General features: G+C 42.5%; 1 long non-coding RNA gene across 2 annotated transcripts; it reads right to left on the reverse strand.

Moving 5' to 3' along the window:
• Window positions 1-385: 385 nt before the first annotated feature.
• LOC116508501 lies at window positions 386-20,947 on the reverse strand. 2 transcript variants are annotated; one of them, XR_004255350.1, is made up of 3 exons: window positions 20,827-20,947; window positions 4,038-4,110; window positions 386-2,967 (listed from the first exon to the last, which is right to left on the reverse strand). It is a non-coding gene; the product is annotated as an uncharacterized LOC116508501 (long non-coding RNA). The 2 variants fall into 2 exon arrangements; XR_004255349.1 differs by having other exon boundaries at window positions 3,447-4,110.
• Window positions 20,948-21,028: the final 81 nt, after the last annotated feature.

A 21,028-nucleotide genomic window follows, 5' to 3' on the forward strand; every position in this document is an offset into this window, starting at 1 on the left:
CTATTCTAGCTAATATAAATTGTGCATCACAGCTGATTGTCAGCTGTGTTCACCATTCACCACAACTGGTAGTAATTTTTTACTACCAGTTCCGGTGAAGCAGTCCAAACCTGTAGCATTTCACCCCTGGAATAGAATGATGAATATAAATGTCAGAATCGTTTTTAAAAAAAATAACTTTGAAGGAAGACAAATCTAGATTTTTTTCTTTTTTTCTTCAAATTCCATGTTCAGTACTTTGAATGGCACTCTATACAGAATATAACTATCCCTGCTTTCTTCAAAAGGGGATGAAGCAGTCAAAATCCTTATGGGAACCCTGCAATGAAAGCTGAGATCTGATCCCTAGCATGCACTCAAGACACTATTCTTTGTAGTTCAGTGCAATTTTCCAGATCTATAGTTATTCCAGATTATACAAATAGAGTTCTTTATTAAAGACTTATCAACATTTTAAACTGTAATTGTGGAGTCCCAGAGTAATGATTTGCATTGTGTTAAACATGCACAAAAGTGTCATTTGGAATGTGTCTGTTTTGCTTTGGGGGGCACTTACCTTTCCTTTAGCTTCATCAATGCAGTAAATACTCCATGCTTACCTGAATGCGTGCAACACATGGTTTTAAAATTCCAAATAAGGCCACTTATTTCAAAATGTTGGGGTTTCATTGTCTAATCTGTGTTCATACAGCCACATTACAAAGAGAAAAGTAAATCTTAAAATCAAAAAAAGTTTTATATTTTTACCAAGAGTACGCAATTTTAAATGTTGTAAAAGCATTATCCCCCAGAAAAAAACACATGTTGATTATAAACAGATTTAAACAGATTGTATGTTAAGATATTAATCAGCACTTCATCAATTTTTATGAAGAGACACTTATGATTTCAGATTATCAAGGAACCTTTATCATATTTAATCAAAATAAAATGTGGAGTGTCTCAATTTGTCTTTTGAATCTTTCAGCATTTATTGTCCTATAGGAATTAAGAAAAGGAAATTGTTCATCATAGGATGATTTGGCAGTGTTCATTTGTGCCTTTTTTGTCATCAGAATTAATTAAACAAGACAGCCCTGACACATTGCTTCTTTCACATCCATTTTGAAAGCTGAACAACTTAATAGGATATTATCTGTACACTGAAATTCAAGATAGGTTTCCAGTGCTGAGCTACAGGAAACCCTCAGAAAAGCATCTTGGTAGACTTTCAGTAAATTTGAGTTCTGTTTTGTCTTAAATGAAATAAATGGATGTTCAAAATTTATTCTGTCTCTTTAAATTGACCAATCTATTAACACACTATGTGGAGTTATTTTTTAAAAAATAATATTCGACAGACATGTCAAACATGTTGAGGAGAAAATATCACTGTGGCTTAATTAATGCATTTATTTTCAGATTAGCACCACATAAACTGTAATACCATTGTGGGGTCTCTGCCCATCTGTCCTCTACTTGCAGTCTTATTTGCTCAGGGTTGGGATTTACTCTTATGATAAGGTGAAGTATAAAGTTTAATTCCCAACAACTTCGGACACCTTGAAAAGGCTGAGATGCAACTGAAGGCCGCAGACTCCCTTATTTGTACTATGCTTTTCAAGTCATACAAGAAAGTCTGCTTTTAAAAATATTACTTCAGCCCACAGATTATATGTCACCGACAGTGTTCTCTAAAGATAATCACAGAAATGTGGCAATAACAGTTTGACATTGAAATTAGTTCACAACATAACTGAAAACCAATTCCATGTCAAACTGTTTTGCTACAATCTTCTAATATGCCACATAGTTTTCAAACATGTAAACATTAATTGGGTAAACTGTCTCATGCTTATGACAATTAATTTCATGAGAAGTAAACTATTTGGGAACCAATAGGTCTTAAACACTGGAGAAATTGTTTAAAGCAGTCCAAACTCTAGTTTTCATTATAATTTATGAAATCCACATTCTTCTTGAATCTGTAATAATTACCAAGCAAAAACAAAAACAGCTTTAGGGAATGTTACAAAACTTGCAGAAAAAGGAAACTTGAACATAGGGGATATTTTTAATACAATTTTTATAATGTACATCAGTAGAAATTGGGAACTGTGCCCAATTTGGAGATCACTGAAAATGCCAAATGAGCTTTATCAACAGTAAATGACAATCCAGAAATACAAAACATTATGTTTCCCATTGATCTTCTTTGGTAATAACGATTCTGATGTGTTACATTCAACTGCTGCATTGAGGGAATGTGTAGGAATCTCTTTGGGATAATATGAAGGCTGATACATTTTATATAAGTGAGTGGTTGTAGTCTTGGAATTCATTTCCCCCCCATAAAATTGATAATAACCGATCTATATTTTGACAAATGGAAAAACATCTATAATGATTGTTCATTCTTAATCGATCAAGTTTGCCATATTTCAACATATAGGGTTTCTTTTACAATTAGTGGGTTTCTGAAAAAGGACACTATTATTATTATTTCATTGTTCATGAAATATGTCACAGAAGAGCATCTAAAGAAACCCTAAATAACATCTAAAGATAGCAAATGTCACGGAAGTGCATCTAAAGAAGCCTTGAACAATTTGAGAAGTGAGAAAGAAGTGATTCACCAATTCCAATTTTCCATGTTTTTTTTTGGTGTGGAAGGGAGTGTTTATGAAAGTATCATAGAGTAAGAAACTTATAGCATTTCCTATGTATTGGAGCAGTTATGATGGGAGGAATTAAGTTTCTGTTGATTTTAGCTAGCACAATGGGCAAAATATGTTCAGTTGCATAGAATGATTCTTGTTTCTTACTACTTTCTAAACAAAAAGGGAAGTTTAGAATGCTTCGTTCTGCACAAGAAGACTCCACCTGGTTGTAGAAGTTCAAAGATTAAAATCACAGTTTTAATTGATACTATATTACTTACTGGTCTATAAAGCAGGATCTGATAGCTTGAGATGATGGAAGGCATATCTGGAATGGAGCCATTTCATTACATTGGAGTAGGATTTTATACTAAGTACCGTATACCCCCCAAACCAAGTTTCTTGCTTAAATACGTATTTACAAGATGTATTTACCCATCAACCCATGCCAATTCTATGATAACCATTCACTGTTTGTGCCAGAGATATTGAAGTGTTCTCCCAATTATCTTGGAAACAGTTCTTCCCCCCTCCCAATGCTGGGATTTAGGTTGTCTTCCAGGTGAACTTTTAATTCTAAGTGACAACATAATCACTAGTACATTTTCCTTGTCTTTCTACAGTTTCTTAAAATAAACATTTGCTAGGTTTGTCACTGAAGAAGCAATGGGACTACATAGAGTGCAGAGCAGTGGTGGGTTGCAGGCCGTACACCCTGGTACGGGCGTACCGGTGCCTGCCCAGAGCACTGGGTACCATTCCGGTACAGTGCTCTGGAGGGCCCACCTGCCTGCCCGTGCTCCTTACCTGTCTTTAAACTCTTCAGTGCTTCCGCGCATGGCACGTATAGCGCCTGCACAACACTCCGCTGAGCAGGTGGAGCATTGCAGAGGCTCGCGGGGGCATTGCTGAATGGTAAGATGCATGCGCGTGCTGAGCGTGTTCATGCATGCGTTCAGGACGCCGGAACTCACCACTGGCGCACAGCTGTTATTTTGGGGTTCACAATGGCAGAAGAAACAGGACTTCAAAATCTGGCACATGGTAGCAAACAGCTAACTAATGTTGGGCCTGGTTTAATACTTGAACTATCAGGAAAGACCACCATGTTAAGGACCAGAAAGTAAAAAAAATAAAAATTCTAGAAGAAGGGCAATGGGAGAGTACTTCCATATTGCTATTAAAAGGTAAATGTTTTCTCTATCAAATCATGACCAACTCTAAGGGGTGATACTCATCTCCATTTCTTAATTGAGGAAGCTAGCATTGTCCAAAGACACTTCCTTGGTCATGATTATATACTGAGGCAACATAATACTGTTATCTTCCCACCAAAGTGGTACCTATTTATCTACTCATAGTTGGTGCATAGGAGCTGGAGCAAGAACAGGAACTCACCTTTTCACCCGACATTCGGGTTTCAAACCCTAGTTGTCAGCTTTCCATCTGAGAAGGTCAGTGTCTTTAACTGCTATAGGGAAATATTCATGTAAGGGCTAGGATTGAAACATTACTCAAGGAAAACTTTTATATCTCCCTAAAAGCACAAAGGTTGCAGTGGCTTGATAAATTCATTCACTGTGTTCTTAGAAATTAGACTTGCCCCTCCTATCTCCTTATAGACTTCATTCACTGCAATCTAGATTGGAAAAAAGTTACTCCAAAAATGAGATTATATAAGGATTCAGTATTTATTGGAAGAAAGAATGTTCCATTGAATCCATTCCGATGAACTACCTACTCTTGGTAGTCCTTGATACATGACCACAATTGGAACTAGAATTTCCACTGCTAAGCAAAGTGGTTGTTAAGTGAATGGTGTCCAATTTACCACTTTTTGTCACAGTTGTTAAGCGAATATCTAAAGTTGTTTAGTGAATCATGTGGTCATTGAGCAAATCCAGCTCTCCCCATTAACTTTGCTTGTTGGAAGCCAGCTGGTTGCAAATACAAACCCATGACCCCAGGATGCTGCAACCATCATAAATACATGCTGGTTTCCAAGAGCTCAAATTCTGATCACATGACAGTAAGGATGCTGTGATGGTCATAACCACAAGGATCAGCTGTTAGTCATATTTTCAGTGCTGGTGTAATTTTGAATATTTGCTAAATGAATGGTTGTATGTCAAGGACTACCTATATTCAGACAATTTAGGGATGCAAAATTCAAGTCCATTTTTGCCTGTTTTTGTACAGAAAGAACTAGACATATGCATTCATACATTATACATACACAAACTCACTTTATGTGAAAGACAGCAGCATCCATCTGCTCACAGTTTTAATAACTGTCAGCTTTATACATGTGACAAGTTATTTTCACACCTCCATTCTTGCCCCACAGCTTCTACTGATGTGGGAAGACAATACTGATTTTTTTGAAGGCACACAGATTGCTTTTCTGTATCTCTTCACATCTTTATGTCACTGACAAAATTTTGAGATTCACATTTGACTCAATCTGCTTCAGATGAGCCTAGATTCAATTTGGATATGTTTCAAACTTTTCCTAATCATCAAAGTTTAATTTTCCCATTTGGCTGGACTGATACACATTACGTATAATTGGATTCCTTCCCATCCTATGTTTTGCATCTGGCTCCACCCCAGGCGATATTTTTCATTCAACTGCTTTAGTTAAAGCACAAAGTAGATATCATAACCTTTCAATTTGCTCATATACAATCTACAATTTATCAGTGATCACTGAGCTTGTCACTATGCTTTAAAGTCATTTCAAAGAATTAATCAAGTAAATTTACAGTGGAAAAAACAAGGACAACCATTCTTCATGCAGGTTTTTTTAAAAAACAGAAAAGATGGAGAGATCCTGCCTCCCTGCATAATCCCAGGAATGGTTAAAATATTTTTCCACCTCCTCCTTCTCTAGTGCCTCATTATTTGCTATCAAGCCAATGTAAATTCTCAGCAACAAACAGAAGTCTTTTCCAGAATTATCTATTCCGATTCTGCCTGTTCAAACCTTCAATGATACACTATCACCATTTTTGGATGCATCTACTTCATTGCAGATGGTCTTTTCCTTCTTTCTCTTTCCACTCTTCTCAGTGGTATGGATTTCACAAGGGAGCAGTGTCTAATAATGTATACAAAATATAATAATTTGAGCCTCATATTTTCTCTCTCACATGAGAACAGTGGATTGATTTCTTCTAAGATCCATTGTTTGTTTTCTTAGCTATCCTATGAGAGTTCTTTAACATAAAAGTTGGTGTCTTGAATAGATGTCAGTACTCTATTTATTTTTCAATAGCTTCGGTAGCTTCTTTAAAGCCAAAGAGGAAGTGAAGATACGTTCTTTGTAAGTAGTATGGAAGCGTTTCTCTAGGTCTGATGTACATAAATCTTGACACGGTACCAGGGGTGGGTTCCTCCCGGTTCGCACCGGTTCTTGCGATCCGGTTCGTCAGTGAACCTGGAAGTAATTAACTTCCGGGTTCCTAGCTCCTAGCCCCTGAAAAGGATTTGGGAGAGATGGGCAGCTGGTCTTTTTTGGGGGGGGGGGAATCCCCAGAACCAGGAGCGCAGCCCATTCCCCCGCCCAAGAAGACCTTTCCCGCCTCGGCGGCTGCAGGGACCACACCACCAATTTTATTCTTCCTCCTCCTCCTCCTCCCCTTCCGCCCTGAGCAGCAGCAGCGCCGGGCCGGGAAAGGTGCGCTTTGGCAGGGCTTCCACCGCACTGTGGAAGCCCTGTCAAAGCGCACCTTTCCCGCCTCGGCTGCTGCAGGGACCGCGCCGCCACTTTATCTTCCTCCTCCGCCTCCTCCTCCCCTTCCGCCCTGAGCAGCAGCAGCAGCAGCCAGGCCGGGAAAGGTGCGCTTTGGCAGGGCTTCCACCGCGCTGTGGAAGCCCTGCCAAAGCGCACCTTTCCCGCCTCGGCTGCTGCAGGGACCGCGCCGCCACTTTATCTTCCTCCTCCTCCTCCTCCCCTTCCGCCCTGAGCAGCAGCAGCAGCAGCAGCGGGCCGGGAAAGGTGCGCTTTGGCAGGGCTTCCGCCACGCCCCCAAGGACGCTGACCTCGCGCTGCCGCTTCTTCTTCTTCCCCGGCCTTCCCAGTTAGCTTGCTTGAAGCTCCGAGGAGGCGGGAGGAGGGTCGCAGGAGTGGAAGTGGGGGTGAGGTTCTCCCGGCCGGGAAGAGCTGAGAGGCTGCCGGCCCCTTTCGCAGGAAAGTTAACTTTTCTTGGCGAAATCCTGCCCCCCCCCCCGCGTGGTGTGAGTGGTCGGCTGTCCTCTTCCCATAAGCCGCCCGGAGTTACCTGTGTGTGAGGTGGGCTGCCCTATGCATTTGTGTGTGCGCGCTGGAGAGAGAGTGAAAAAGAGAGGGAGAAATAATTATATTAATTAGATAGATCAGTCTTTCTCCACCTTGGAGACTTGAAAGTGTGTGGACTTCAACTCCCAGAAGGGAGTTGGGAGAAAGGGAGAAAGGAGGAGAGAATGAAAGGAAGATGGGGGAAAGAAGAAAGAGGTAAGGAGAGGAGGGTGGAAAGGAGAGAAAGAGGGGGGAGAGAGGGTAGAAAGGGGAAGAGGAAGAGCGGAGTAGGAGAAAGGTAAGGGAAGAAGGAAGGGGAAGGAGAGGAGGAAGGAGGAAAGTAGAGAAGGGAGGGAGGGAGAAAGAAAAGGGAAAGGAAAGGAGGATGGAAGGGAGAGAAAAGGAGGAGAGAGGGTAGGAATGGAAAGAGGAAGAGCAGGAGCAAAGGAGAGGTAAGGGAAGAAGGAAGGGGAAGGAGAGGAGGAAGGAAGGAAGGAAGTAGAGAAGGGAGAGAGGGTGAAAAGAAAGAGGTAAGGAGAGGAGGATGGAAAGGAGAGAAAAGGAGGAGAGAGGGTAGGAAGGGGATGAGGAAGAGCAGGAGTAGGAGAAAGGTACAGGAAGAAGGAAGGGAAAGGAGAGCAGGAAGGAAGAAAGTAGAGAAGGGAGGAAGGGAGAAAAGAAAGGGAAAATAAGGTGGTGTTATAACAGAAGGAAGGGATGGTAAACAAAGCAACCCAAACTGTATATTATAAACCTATTAAATGAAATAATAAATGTATAAGAATGATAAATGTTAAAACACTTGTAACCAAACGACATGCTATATGTGATGATGGGTTTTTTTCTTTTTCTTTTGTTTTGTTTTGATTGTTGTGGGTATGTGTTGTCTATGTAACAAAAAAATAAAAAAAATAATTTTATAAAAATGTGGGAGAAACACTGAGATAGATGATAATGAGATGAGGGAGGGAGAGGGAGAGAGAGAGGAGAGAGAGACCATAACTAGATAGACAGATAGGCAGGCAGATAGACGGATGGATAGAGAGGAAGAGAGAGAGATAGGTAGGCAAGCAGATAGATGGATGGAGAAAGAGAGGGGGAAAGAGGGAGAGGGATACCATAACTAGATAGGCAGGCAGATAGACAGACAGATGGATGGATGGATAGAGAGAGAGAGGATGTTTATAATTAAGGTGACCAGACGTCCCTAGCGAGGTCGCGTGCTGGCAGTAACCGCCACGGCCTAGCTCCCCCTCCCCCCCGGTCAATGGTGTCCCTCTTTACCAATCTGAAAATCTGGTCACCTTATTTGTTTAGGTAATTCTGAGGTGGTTGATGGTTCTGTGAGTGCCTGTCCTTTATAATTTTCCACATTGCCTTGATGGTTTTTATTCCAGTGACTTTGTCTTTCCTGTTCTTAGGCTTAGGAAAAAAAAAACTGGTTTCACTGGCAGTCTTTTGGGGGGGGGGGATTTTTTTTTTTGTGTTTTCCTAGCACTGTCATAGTTTGTGGGTGTGGGTGGGTGTGTAATGTCCCACAGTTATCTATGCATTAATAATGATCTAGTAATATTAATAATATCTAGTAATTAGTAATATCTAGTAATAACATCATCTTGGCCACTCCCACCAGATCACATGGGTGGCAGGCCACTCCCATCCGGTCACATGGGTGGCAAGCCACTCCCATCCGGTCACATGGGCAGCAAGCCACTCCCACAAAGGAGGCCACGCCCACAGAGTAGCTTCGAACAATTTTTGAAACCCACCCCTGCACGGTACCTTCTATTCCAATAAGAGCCTATGTTAAATTATATCATATTGGCCTACGTTAAATTAATCCCATTGGCTATCAGTTGGACTACAAAGTTTCTGAGCCAGCTGTTAACCACTGCTAGTGACAATCCTCAGAATACTAATGACCAGATGACTGCAAAGAATATAAATCCTTCCATTCCCTATCAGTCAGTTAGAACTGAAGAAGCTTCTTGGATGAGAAGTGAAATGTTTTCAAAGGAAAAAAAAAACCAAGAAAGTCCAATTCCCCCTTTTTTTAAAAAGGGACAACAATGACCTGAATGATTGAGAATTTCCATAGACATTCCACATGGTTATTTGTAGGCTATACGGAGAATGACATCTATAGGGTTTATTTTCTACTCCTATTTATCCACTATCTTACTTGTATCATTAAACTCAGGACACTTCTTATTTTTTCTTTCATGGCACTTTCATGCTCCTGGGTAGGAAACGAAATGTACTACTGGTAGAATCTTTTGAAGTTCAGAATTAATTCTAAGAGCTTGGAAATTGATTTTCAGGACAGAACTTCAAAGCTTTTAAGCATTAGGAATGCAGCATATTAATCTCCAAAGTGACATAATCCATCTCACCTTATATTATCAAGCAAATAGCTCTAATTAAGAATGCCAAGGGGTTTTTTTTTACATTTCTTCTGAAGTATAGAACTTCACCACTGTGAAACCAGTGTTTACCTTGCACAGGAATATGGTTGTTCTGCCTTTAATTCTTGAAATCCATTGATGCTTTTTGACTCAGGATTTTGAATTACTTTTTAAACAGTTCTTGGAAGCTTGGAAATATTTCCAATGCCCTTCCTAATATTTCATCTGTCTTGCTTTCTTGAGTTCCAAGACCATTTAACTATAGGTGGCTTCATAAAGTTTAAAAAAAATAGCATTTTATATATAACAATCATTGTCTAAAAGAGAGTAACATACTGTCTATCCTTCTACATCATATCCACCAAGATTTAAAAGGGCCCATCCAACCATCCCAATCCAAGGTCTGGGAAAAAGCCTGGTTAGAAAGTGAGACGCATACCAATTTCCAAAATATACTGTTCCAAAGGAAATTACAATATAGAGGCCCTACGAGTGGTGGTATACACCAATGTTCCCTCTAATTTTTTTTCAGTGTGTGCGGAAAAGTATAGTATTTGAGCAGCACATTTTCATGCCTGAGCACCTGAATTTTTTTCACAGATGTTTCACAGAGCAATTGATTTATAGGATCTGAATTGGAATGGAGAAAAATGGTTTTGTGTATGTGTGTGTGTGTGTGTGTTTGAGTGAGCGAGGGATCCAGTAAGGGAACTGCGCCTATTTAGGAAAGAAGGTAAATTATTGCAAACATGATCAATCGAAGATAAGTATGGGGACAGGTTGGGCAGTAGAGAGAAAGTGATAAAAGTGTGGGAGAGAGGAAGAAAAAAAGAGGGAAGAGAGACAGAAAGAGACAGAGAAGGACAGAGAAAGTGACAGAAGAGTGGGAAAGGAGAGAGAAAGAGAGACAAAGAGAAAGAGGGTGAAAGAGACAGAAAGAGACAAAGAGGAGAGAGAAGGGAGAAGGAGAAAGTGACAGAAGAATGGAAAAGAGGGAGAAAGAGAAGAGAGACAAAGAGAAAGAGGATGAGAGAGACAGAGAGAGAAGAGAGGAAGAGGAAAGAGTAAGAGAGAACATCTTATTTCAACCCTGAGGTGCAAATATTCTCTTTGATTGGTAATTTTATTTGTCCATTTACTATCCAATACTCTCATTTCTCCTTAAGTTCATCAAGAATTCCCTTCTTTTTATTGAATTTATCACAATACCGTGAGAACAACTTTTTCACAATAGCTTTACAGCTATTTAAAATATATAGTAATTTAGGTCAGGTTTTCAGAACATTAGTCACTAAGTGCAAAGAAACAGATTCAGAAAGTTGGCTTCCCTTTTTGTAATTGCCTATTGCCTGCTTAATTTTCTACCTACATTTTTGATAACTGATGTTCACGATTGACCCAAGAAGCCCATCATAGAAAGAAACCCTCCCTATGAACTTTGTTGGGTTTCCATGGAATGAAGTTTGATCTTTTTCTCAACCATACAGTAGCATATTCTTTCTAAGGAGGATATAATCAAGATAGTCCATAATTGCCTATCAATCTAACAGTATGGCGATTGACAATCTCTTTATATTTCAACTCTAACTCTTTCAGTCTTAAAGGTTTGGTGAGGAGAAATCCAAAAATTCTTTTAAAGAGGGAAAAAAATGCTTGCACAATTGTACCCATTGAGACATGTATATATACACAACACACAGAGAAACAAACCTAACAAAGTGCTAAGTCTGCCCACCAACTAACTAACTAACTCTCTCTCTCTCTCTCTTAAAGAGAGGGAGGGAGGGAGGGAGGGAGGGAGGGAGGGAGGGAGGGAGGGAGAGAGAGAGAGAGAGAGAGAGAGAGAGAGAGAGAGAGAGAGAGAGAGAGAGAGAGAGAGAATCCCTCCTTCCTTCAGCCCAACACTCTTGCTGGAATCCCGGATGGATGAGAGGGACTGCAGAGGGTCTCCTCGAGTCTAGGGCAGTGAGTCATTCGGTGGAAAAGTTGCCTCTTGGAAGGAATGACCCGGAGAAGCAAAGAGACAGGAGAGACGAAGCGAGAGCCAAGCCAGGTCATTCCTTTCAAGAGACACGTTTCCCATCGAATGACTCACTGCCCTGGTCTTAGCCACTGAGCTACCGTGTCCCTACTAATCATACATGACACTAAACCAATAGATGATCTTCCCCACAAGCCTCGTGAAGAGGAGAAATAAGAGATCAAATCCTAAGGAACCCCATAATTTTTTCAAATAATTAACACTTCCACATACTTCCTGCTTGTTTTTGGACTTCAGCCATGTTGTTCTCAATGCTATCTTCCTTACTTTTTATTTACTTTCATATCTACTGACAGCATGCTTGATAGTGAAGTTAGACAGAAGGCAGCTTACAGGATTACTTTAGGTCTATTCTTTACAGACGGACTAGGACTTAGTGGAGTGGCCATGAAGGGCTTTTCTTTAAGCAGTCAATTTCACCATCTCCTCCAACTTCATTAATTTCACCATCCATACATCCACCTATGATATGCATTGAGAGAGTTAAGCAACAGGTTCAGACAGAATATTCCATTTAAAAAAAAAAAATCTTTTACACTGTTTGGATGGGTCTATCCAGTGCTTCCCATGGCATCATGAAAAAAATCAGGCTGCTGATGGAGACAACACAAGCATTTCCATATCCATTTCTTGTGTGTCTCTTACATTCCCCATTTCAGGCAGTTTGCAATCTACTTTTTTTTCTTTCTCTTTTTAATACCGGTACTTTACAACTGCAGTCCTTCTAAAGGCCTGTACACTTCCTTTTTACTGTAACTAAGAAGCTGCTTATACATCGCATAAAGGAAAAAGGGAGTTGGGGCTTCTTAGAAATATGATAAATTCACTCAACAATTTCTCAGCCCTGGGAAGGATAGATGGCTGCTTCGTTCCCTCTCAGTTCCCTACCATTCAATGATCTTCTCTGTTTTTTAAAAGCATCTTTGAGGCGATGTGTCCAGTCAATGACAAAAGAAAGGGCGTGAAAAAAAGTCCAGGAGTACACCTGCCTATTCCTCACCCTTGACTGGGAATCATTGCCCCAAGGCAAAATTCTGCTGGCTGGCAAATCACCAAAATTGATGGCCAAATATGGCCTTTTTCAGGCTTGTGCCTCAGTGTGCATATTTTCCAATGAGACAAACCGAGACAGGAAGATCATTTTATTACAATTTATCAGAATATTCAGACAAAAGGGTTTCCTCATTCAAAGAGGGAACCCCGATCTTTAGCTTACATCCCCTTTTATAGTTAACGTAACAAAGAAACCTGAATGAGGAAAGTTGATTGGACAGGATAATAGCATACATGTTTATTAAAATGAGATCTGAAGGGGGAATAAATTGTAAGGAGAAAGGTTGTTTAGGGTTCACAAGAGATAAGCCAGATCTCAATTTGTACTAATAAACTTTTCTTATCTGGAGCTAGTCTCCAGATTGTTTATCAGTTTAAGAATGTTAAAAGCTAATAAATCTTGAACATCACTTTAAAAGAAAGAATATAAATCAGATTAAAATACAAACTAACTATCTAAGTTAACAAATAACAAAACCCATGTTATTTGCCCCTCAGTATGTAGCTAATTATGATGTGAGGGAACTAGATTAACACTATTAATTGTGGATAACTAAGTGAAATATTTATTATAGAAAAATTAAATTTGATGATATATGCTATCTGTAGTAAAATAGAACAACAGATGGAAATGAAATGATAAATTTGATTAACTTCGAGGGACAAATAATAATATTGTTTATGTATTAAGAAAAATTAAACTTCAGATGGAGATATAGAAAGGAAATAATATGGTTGAAATTAGAAATGGAAATATGATGTAAAATGAACTATGTATATGAGAAAATGTTAAAGGGGAAAGCCTGGGCAACACTTTTTTTTATAAAAGAAGTTGAAATTTGTAACAACAAAAAAAAACTTTGCAGGCTGCTTAGCAAATAGGCACAAGTCAAAGGCAGCTGAATAATTGAAGGGAACAGCAATAATCACCTGCCCAAACTTTCCTGACAAAAGGGAAAACCACGAAATGTTTTTCAATTCTGTCATACTATCAAAAGTTGAGTTTAGTTTCAGGGCTTCTGTTTTATCCTTCTCTATATCATACTTTATTTTACAAGTAGTCCTCAACTTACCATTGCCATTGAACTTGCAGTAACAGTTGTACGTCATAACAGTCATTAAACAGGTTATCATGTCACTGCACAGGATTTTACAACCTCCTTTTTGCAGCAGTCAGAAAGCTAACTCAATGGTGTTTGTCACAGTTAAGTAAACCCATTGATTGCTATAAATATTTTTTGTCAGAATACGGGTTCCCGGCAAAAACATTGTAAATTGTGTGACTGCAGGACTCTGCAAAAGGCCATAAATGCTAGCCAACTGCCAAGCACCCAAAATGCAGTCACATGACTAGGAGGGGGCAGCCATAAGAACTTTGAATTTGGGCCATAAGTACCTTTTGGGAGAGGCCTATCATAACTTTAAATGGCTGCTAAGTTGCTAAGGTTGCAAGTCGAGGACTACCTGTACTTATAACTTTCTTTTTAGGAAACATTTCATGAACACACTATCCCCATAGCCAGAACTTCCACAGAACACAGAATAAGGGATGGAGGGGACCTTGAGAGATCTTCTAGTCTAACCGCCTGTGGAGCATGAGACCCTATACCATTCCAGACAAATGGTTGTCCAATCTCTTCTTTAAAGCCAAATTCAGGCAGCCTGTATTCAGACCAACACTTACACATGTGATCCAAGCACAGGCTCAGAATACATGCATTCCAGGCACACATTTCCCAAAGATAGAGACAGCAGTATAATGCCATCTGGCATGAGTGCAAGAAGGGAAAGGGGGAATCAAAATACAGGGGGAAAGGAACTGCACCATATGAGTTACATCATTGCCCTTGAATTTAAGCCCAAGGGAGGGGAAGGAAGAATTGAGAATATTAAATTTAGTTAATAATTAAATGGATGGCACTAAAACTATCGTATTGGCTACTCCCACAAGCAGAGGGAGATCTATAGCAGATCGCCTTTCACTTGTCGGGCAAAGAGCATCTTCAGAGAGGCCTCTCCTGTAGATCCTTAATAGCTTCATAACAAGAAGCCACCTGGTGCAAAAATGTAAACGAGAGAGAACTTGTGGACAGTTTGGAAGCCTGGATTGTAGTATTTCCTAGACTAAGAGCACATGCAGAAGCCCTTGTTTATTCCTTTCTCTTACTGTTCACAGAAGCACCAGCAGCGGTGGCAAAGTATGTGATTTTGCACAGTGCCCATCAAAAGAATAATGGGGTAAACTGGGGGAAATAACAATTAAAACTGGGGCAATGACTCCAGCGCAGGGGTGTCAAACTCAATTTCATTGAAGGCCGCATCAGGATTATGTTTGATTTGGGGGGGAGGGGGGATGGACATGGCCAGGGTGAGTGTAGCCAGCTCAACATCACTCATACTGGGGGCGCCTATGGTGGCCCAAACACTCTGCCAGTAAAAACAGGCTCCCACGCTCCATTTTCGGCTGAGACAGCCTCCTGCAACCCTCTGCCAGCCAAAACGGAGCACATGTGATCTGCCCATGGCCCTCGCAAATTCCATTTCCGCTGGCAGAGGCACCACAGGCCAGTCCTTTGTGGTTTCCAGGGCCACCCCACAGGCCAGATCTAAGCAGCCTGAGGGCCAGATTTTGGCCCTGGGCCTTGAGTTTGACACCCCCCCCCAATCAACTTATCTTTGCTACCGGTTCGCAAATGTGAGTGCTCGGAAGCGCCACTTCCACACATACACAGGATCATCCACACATGCATAGCCTCAAAAATGGGACATGATGACTTCCGAGCAGGTGGAAGTAGCCTCCCACCGCCACCACTACCGATTCGCCAGGACTGGGTAGAACTGGCTGAATTGCACTATTGCCCCTGCTCCAGTGCAACAACTTGCCTCCAGAAGTGGGTGCTCCAACAAGTTTTTAATAAGAGATTGCACAACCATTTGTCTCAAATGGTATAGGGTTTCCTGCCTGAGCACGGGATTGTACTAGAAGATCCTAGAGACTTAGACTTCGAATAACTTCATTGTCACTCTTAAATGGTACATTAATCGGCATACATTAAAATGGAATTTCGTTGCATACAACTCTCAAAGGGTCACCATCTCCAATATACACTACATAAACATGACTGAAATAAATAAATTACAAAATTATGTGCATATCCACATATATTATGCGACACAGAGAAACAACACAGTCTGATTCGGATGTATACATGTATACATGGCGAGGGACATCCAAGGTTAAGGTGACCAGACGTCCCGATTTCAGTGGGACAGTCACGATTTCTAACAATTTGTCCCGTGTCCCGGGCGTTTTAAAAAAGTCCCGATTTTCTGGCTTCATGTTGAAAGCCGAGTGGATTTGCTTAAGAAATCCTCACCGGGGCAAGACAAAAGACACTCTGTCTAACCTCTCTCTCTCTCTGTCTCAGTCTCAGTACTTTCATTGAAGATATAATTAAAACGTTAAAGCAAGAAAACGGACCCCCCCTGCCCTTTTACCTCATTTTATAAGAAAAGATGACTCAGTACCATAGAGCTCCAGGAAATGCTTGGCTAGAGAAGTCACGAGTGTTACTTCCTGGATTTTCCGGATGGGAGAGGCACGGAGGTTGGAAGTCTGCTCGTGTGGGAAAAATGGTGGCAAAGTTTCTTTGAAAAATGTTTCCCTGACTAATTTCACCATTTTAATTTGCTCAGTTCTTTGTATTAACAACATCATTCTGGATTGACTTGGAGTTCCTGCCTGCTGGTAAGTGAGCTGGGTTTTTTTCTTTTATTTTTTAAATGTATTTTAATCAAAATACATTAAAATTTTGATGTTTGGCAACAGATTCGTATTTATGATGGTTTCAGTGTCCTGGGATCATATAATCACTTATGTTACTAACTTATCAGCTGCAGTTATTCACTTAAGAACTGTGGCAAGAAAGGTGGTATAGTGACCAAAGTTACAATGGCATTGAAAAAAGTGACTGATGACCATTCTTCACACTTAGCGACCATTTTCACACTTAGCAACCGTTGCAGCATCCTCATGGTCACGCGATCAAAATGTTGATGTTTGGCAACAGATTCGTATTTATGATGGTTTCAGTGTTCTGGGGTCACCTTTTGACAAAGTCAAATGGGGAAACCAGATTCACTTATGTTACTAACTTATCAGCTGCAGTTATTCACTTAAGTACTGTGGCAAGAAAGGTGGTATAGTGACCAAAGTTACAATGCCATTGAAAAAAGTGACTGATGTCCATTTTTCATACTTAGCGACCATTTTCACACTTAGCGACCGTTGCAGCATCCTCATGGTCACGTGATCATAATTTTGATGTTTGGCAACAGTTACAATTTATATTTGTAAATTGTAGTTATGTTGAAATAAAAAATATTATAATAGTATTTTTGTGTTGTATGAAAATTTTTGTTGCTCCGTATAAAATTTTTAATCAAGCCCCCCACCCCCCCACCCCGGTCAAAGGTGTCCCTCTTTACCAATCTGAAAATCTGGTCACCTTATCCAAGGTCCTTTCCCATTCTGCTATTCTATTGTATTCTAATGCAAAAGGCGATTCGACCCTATAGTAAGGTGACCAGATGTCCCGCTTTTGGCGGGACACACCCGCCTTCCAACGCATTTTCCCGCGTCCCGCCCGCCTTTTTAAAAGGCACACTTTTTTTGGCGCTCGCAGCTCCCGCCCATCAGCTGCTAGCTTGCTGGGCTGGCTCATCGTTCTGTTCTCTATCCTACCAGATGAGCCAGCCCAGCAAGCTAGCAGCTGATGGGCGGGAGCTGCGAGCGCCAAAAAAAGCGTGCTTTTAGCCTTTTACCTACTACCTACAAATTTAAGCCAGCCCAGCCTCCCGCTCACTGATTGGATTGGCCTGGACTCCAGCCAATCAGTGAGCTGGCTGGGATGGGAAATTTTCAGCACGCTTGCGCGAGTTTCCATTTCCTTTCTACAAAAGACGAAAGAGGTTGCAGCTGCGCTGACTGGTGAGTAATCTAATTCTAATCGAATTTTCCGCTCGCCGCGGCAGGAGGAGAGGGTGGGGGCAGCTGCAGCCGCCCGTGGCAGAGAAGTTCCATGCGGTGCAGGGGCTCCCGCCGCCCGGCAGAAGCCCCTGAACCGCGTGCGGGCGGCTGCCCCCTCCTCCTCCCTGTCCTCCTGCGGCCGCGAGGAGTAGTCCGTTCGTGCAGAAATTGCCCGCCCTGGCTGAGTGAATTGGGATCGCCTGCGGCCGCGAGGAATACTCCATTCGTGCAGGAGTCCTCGCGGCCGCAGGCGATCCCAATTGAATTCACTCTGTGCGGGCGGCAGGCGCTGCGCCCACGAGGAGCTGCCTCTTCGTGAATGGGATCGCCGCCTCCGAGAGCATGGGCGCAGCGGCTGCCGCCCGCACAGAACGTCGTGCGGGGGTCCCGCCGCCCGGCAGAAGCCCCGGGACCCAGTGCAAATTCGCTGCGCAAGGTGAAACGGCCGGCAGCAGCCTCGCTCTCCTGCTGCGGCTTCTGTTTCAGTAGGGAAGAAAACTTCCTTTCGCTTCCCGGGCTTCTGCCGCCCGGCAGAAGCCCCGGGACCCAGTCAAATTCGGGAAGCGAAAGGAAGTTTTCTTCCCTACTGAAACAGAAGCCGCAGCAGGAGAGCGAGGCTGCTGCCGGCCGTTTCACCTTGCGCAGCGAATTTGACTGGGTCCCGGGGCTTCTGCCGGGTGGCAGAAGCCCGGGACCCAGTCAAATTCGCTGCGCAAGGTGAAACGGCCGGCAGCAGCCCTGCTCTCCTGCTGCGGCTTCTGTTTCAGTAGGGAAGAAAACTTCCTTTCGCTTCCCGGGCTTCTGCCGCCCGGCAGAAGCCCCGGGACCCAGTTAAATTCGGGAAGCGAAAGGAAGTTTTCTTCCCTATTGAAACAGAAGCCGCAGCAGGAGAGCGAGGCTGCTGCCGGCCGTTTCACCTTGCGCAGCGAATTTGACTGGGTCCCGGGACCCAGTCAAATTCGCTGCGCAAGGTGAAACGGCCGGCAGCAGCCCTGCTCTCCTGCTGCGGCTTCTGTTTCAATAGGGAAGAAAACTTCCTTTCGCTTCCCGGGCTTCTGCCGCCCGGCAGAAGCCCCGGGACCCAGTCAAATTCGGGAAGCGAAAGGAAGTTTTCTTCCCTACTGAAACAGAAGCCGCAGCAGGAGAGCGAGGCTGCTGCCGGCCGTTTCACTTTGCGCAGCGAATTTGACTGGGTCCCGGGCTTCTGCCACCCGGCAGAAGCCCCGGGACCCAGTCAAATTCGCTGCGCAAGGTGAAACGGCCGGCAGCAGCCTCGCTCTCCTGCGGCCAGCGTCCGTTTCAGTCGCTTCCCTTGTCCGTCTTGATTGCTGGAAGCAGTAACAAACGGCGCGTCCGCTCCGCATCGCCCTGACAACCACCCCAGCCGGCGGCTACCGGGCCTCGCTGGAGTCAATTGCAAAACTGCGTTCAGCGCTTTGAGGACCTGAGGCATCTTGGGAAATGTAGTTCCCTATCAGAAAGAATGGAGTAGCTGCGAATTTGTAACAACATAATATAACTTGGTGCTTCGCAGGTTACGAAAATCTCGTTTGATTTGCACACTGTTTTTTAAAAGTTAGATAAAGAAATTATGCTGTGAAAGCGACTAGATAGCCCCCCTCCCCTTCCTGTGTGTGAGAAAGGGAAGGAGAGGAAGGAAGGAGGGAGGGGGGAGGAAAAGAAGAAGGGAGGGGGGGAGAAGATGGAAAGAGAAAAGATGGATGGAAGGAGAAAGAATGGAAGGAGAAGGAGGAAGATGGAAGAAGAAAGGAAGAAAAAGAAGAAGGGAGGGAGAAGGAAGGAGGTAGGAAGAAAAGGGGAAGAGAGGGAAAGAGCAGAAAGACAAAGAGGATGAAGTTGATAGGCAAGAGGAAGGGGGAAGGAAGGGAAAAAAGAGGGAGAGAGGAAAGAAGAAAGGATGGAACTAGAAAGGAAAGAAGGGAAGGAGGGAGGAAAGGGGAAGACAGGGAAAGAGCAGAAAGACAGAGAAGGTGAAGGTAGATAGGCAGAAGGAAGGAAGAAGCAAGAAATAGGAAAGGAGGGAAGGAGAAAGGAACAAAAGCAAAGAGGAAGGGAGAAATGGAAAGAGCAGAAAGACAGAGAAGGTAGATAGGCAAAAGAAATGAAGCTGAAAGAATGGAAGGAGGAAGGAAGAGAAAAAAGGAAGAAGGGAGTGAGTGAGGAAAGGAGATGATGGAAGGAGAAAGGAAGGAAGAGAGGGAAAGAGCAGAAGATGGATATGTTGGCATGAAAGGGATCCGGGCACAATCTCACCTGTTCCAAGTAAAGTTGCCTTTTGCAATTGGCTACCGGTAATCCTCGACTTACGACCAGGATTGATCCCCCAATTTCTGTTGCTAAGGGAGACGTTTGTTAAATGATTTTTGCCTCATTTTGCGACCTTTTATTGCCACGTTAAGTGAACCATGGTGGTTGTTAAGTCAGGAACATGGCTGTTTAGTGACCAAAATTACAATGGCATTGAAAAAAGTGACTGATGACCATTTTTCACACTTAGCGACCATTTTCACACTTAGCGACCGTTGTGGCATCCTCATGGTTACGCGATCAAAATGTTGATGTTTGGCAACAGATTCGTATTTCTGATGATAGTTTGAAATGGTGACAGTATAAATTATTGCTGGTGTAATACTTAACAATGGTTTTTAAGGATTTCTTTTATTTATAGAATACCTTTTTTATTATTTTGGGGGGATTTTTACTTTTAAATTGTTTATAAAATGTATTTACTACAAGAAATGTTCCTTTTTGCAAATGTGATCTTTGCAAATCTTTGTGATGCAATATGTTCAGACCAGGTTTATGTGTCTCAAAGTGGCTGCTATTCTATGGGCAGGCCAGGTTGGTGCAAGGCAGCTTTGCCAGATTTTGTGTGTTTCACCCTCATTGAATTTTATATCGTATAAAGAATGGAAGGAGGAAGGAAGAGAAAAAAGGAAGAAGGGAGTGAGTGAGGAAAGAAGAGGATGGAAGGAGGGAGGAAGGAAGGAAGAGAGGGAAAGAGCAGAAGACAGATAAGGTGAAGGTAGATAAGCAAGAGGAATGAAGGAAGAAGTGAGGAGTCTCGAGGAGGGGGAAAACATTTAGTGACCAAAGTTACAATGGCATTGAAAAAAGTGACTGATGACCATTTTTCACACTTAGCGACCGTTGCGACCATTTTTCACACTTAGCGACCGTTGCAGCATCCTCATGGTCACGTGAAAATTTTGTTTGGCAACAGATTCGTATTTATTCTGGTTTCAGTGTCCTGGGGTGACCTTTTGACAAAAAAGTTTTTTTAATCAAGCCCCCCCCCCCCCCCCCCCCCCCGGTCAAGGGTGTCCCTCTTTTCCAATCTGAAAATCTGGTCACCTTACCCTATAGTGTAGCAACCGAACTATTTAGAGACAAGCGCTGTTGCTTTCTCCATCCGCCTCGCCGGAGGGATTTTGTTCCATGTTTCCGCCTGCAGCGAGCATCAAAGAGTACACAGCTGGCTACGCCTTTCTCCCGCTTGGCTGATGTATCTCCGCGCAGCTCCCCCCACCGCCTCACTGCTTTCCTTTCAAAATAAAAGCC

The sequence above is a fragment of the Thamnophis elegans genome, chromosome 4 (assembly GCF_009769535.1).
Source record: "Thamnophis elegans isolate rThaEle1 chromosome 4, rThaEle1.pri, whole genome shotgun sequence".
Lineage (NCBI taxonomy): Eukaryota > Metazoa > Chordata > Lepidosauria > Squamata > Colubridae > Thamnophis > Thamnophis elegans.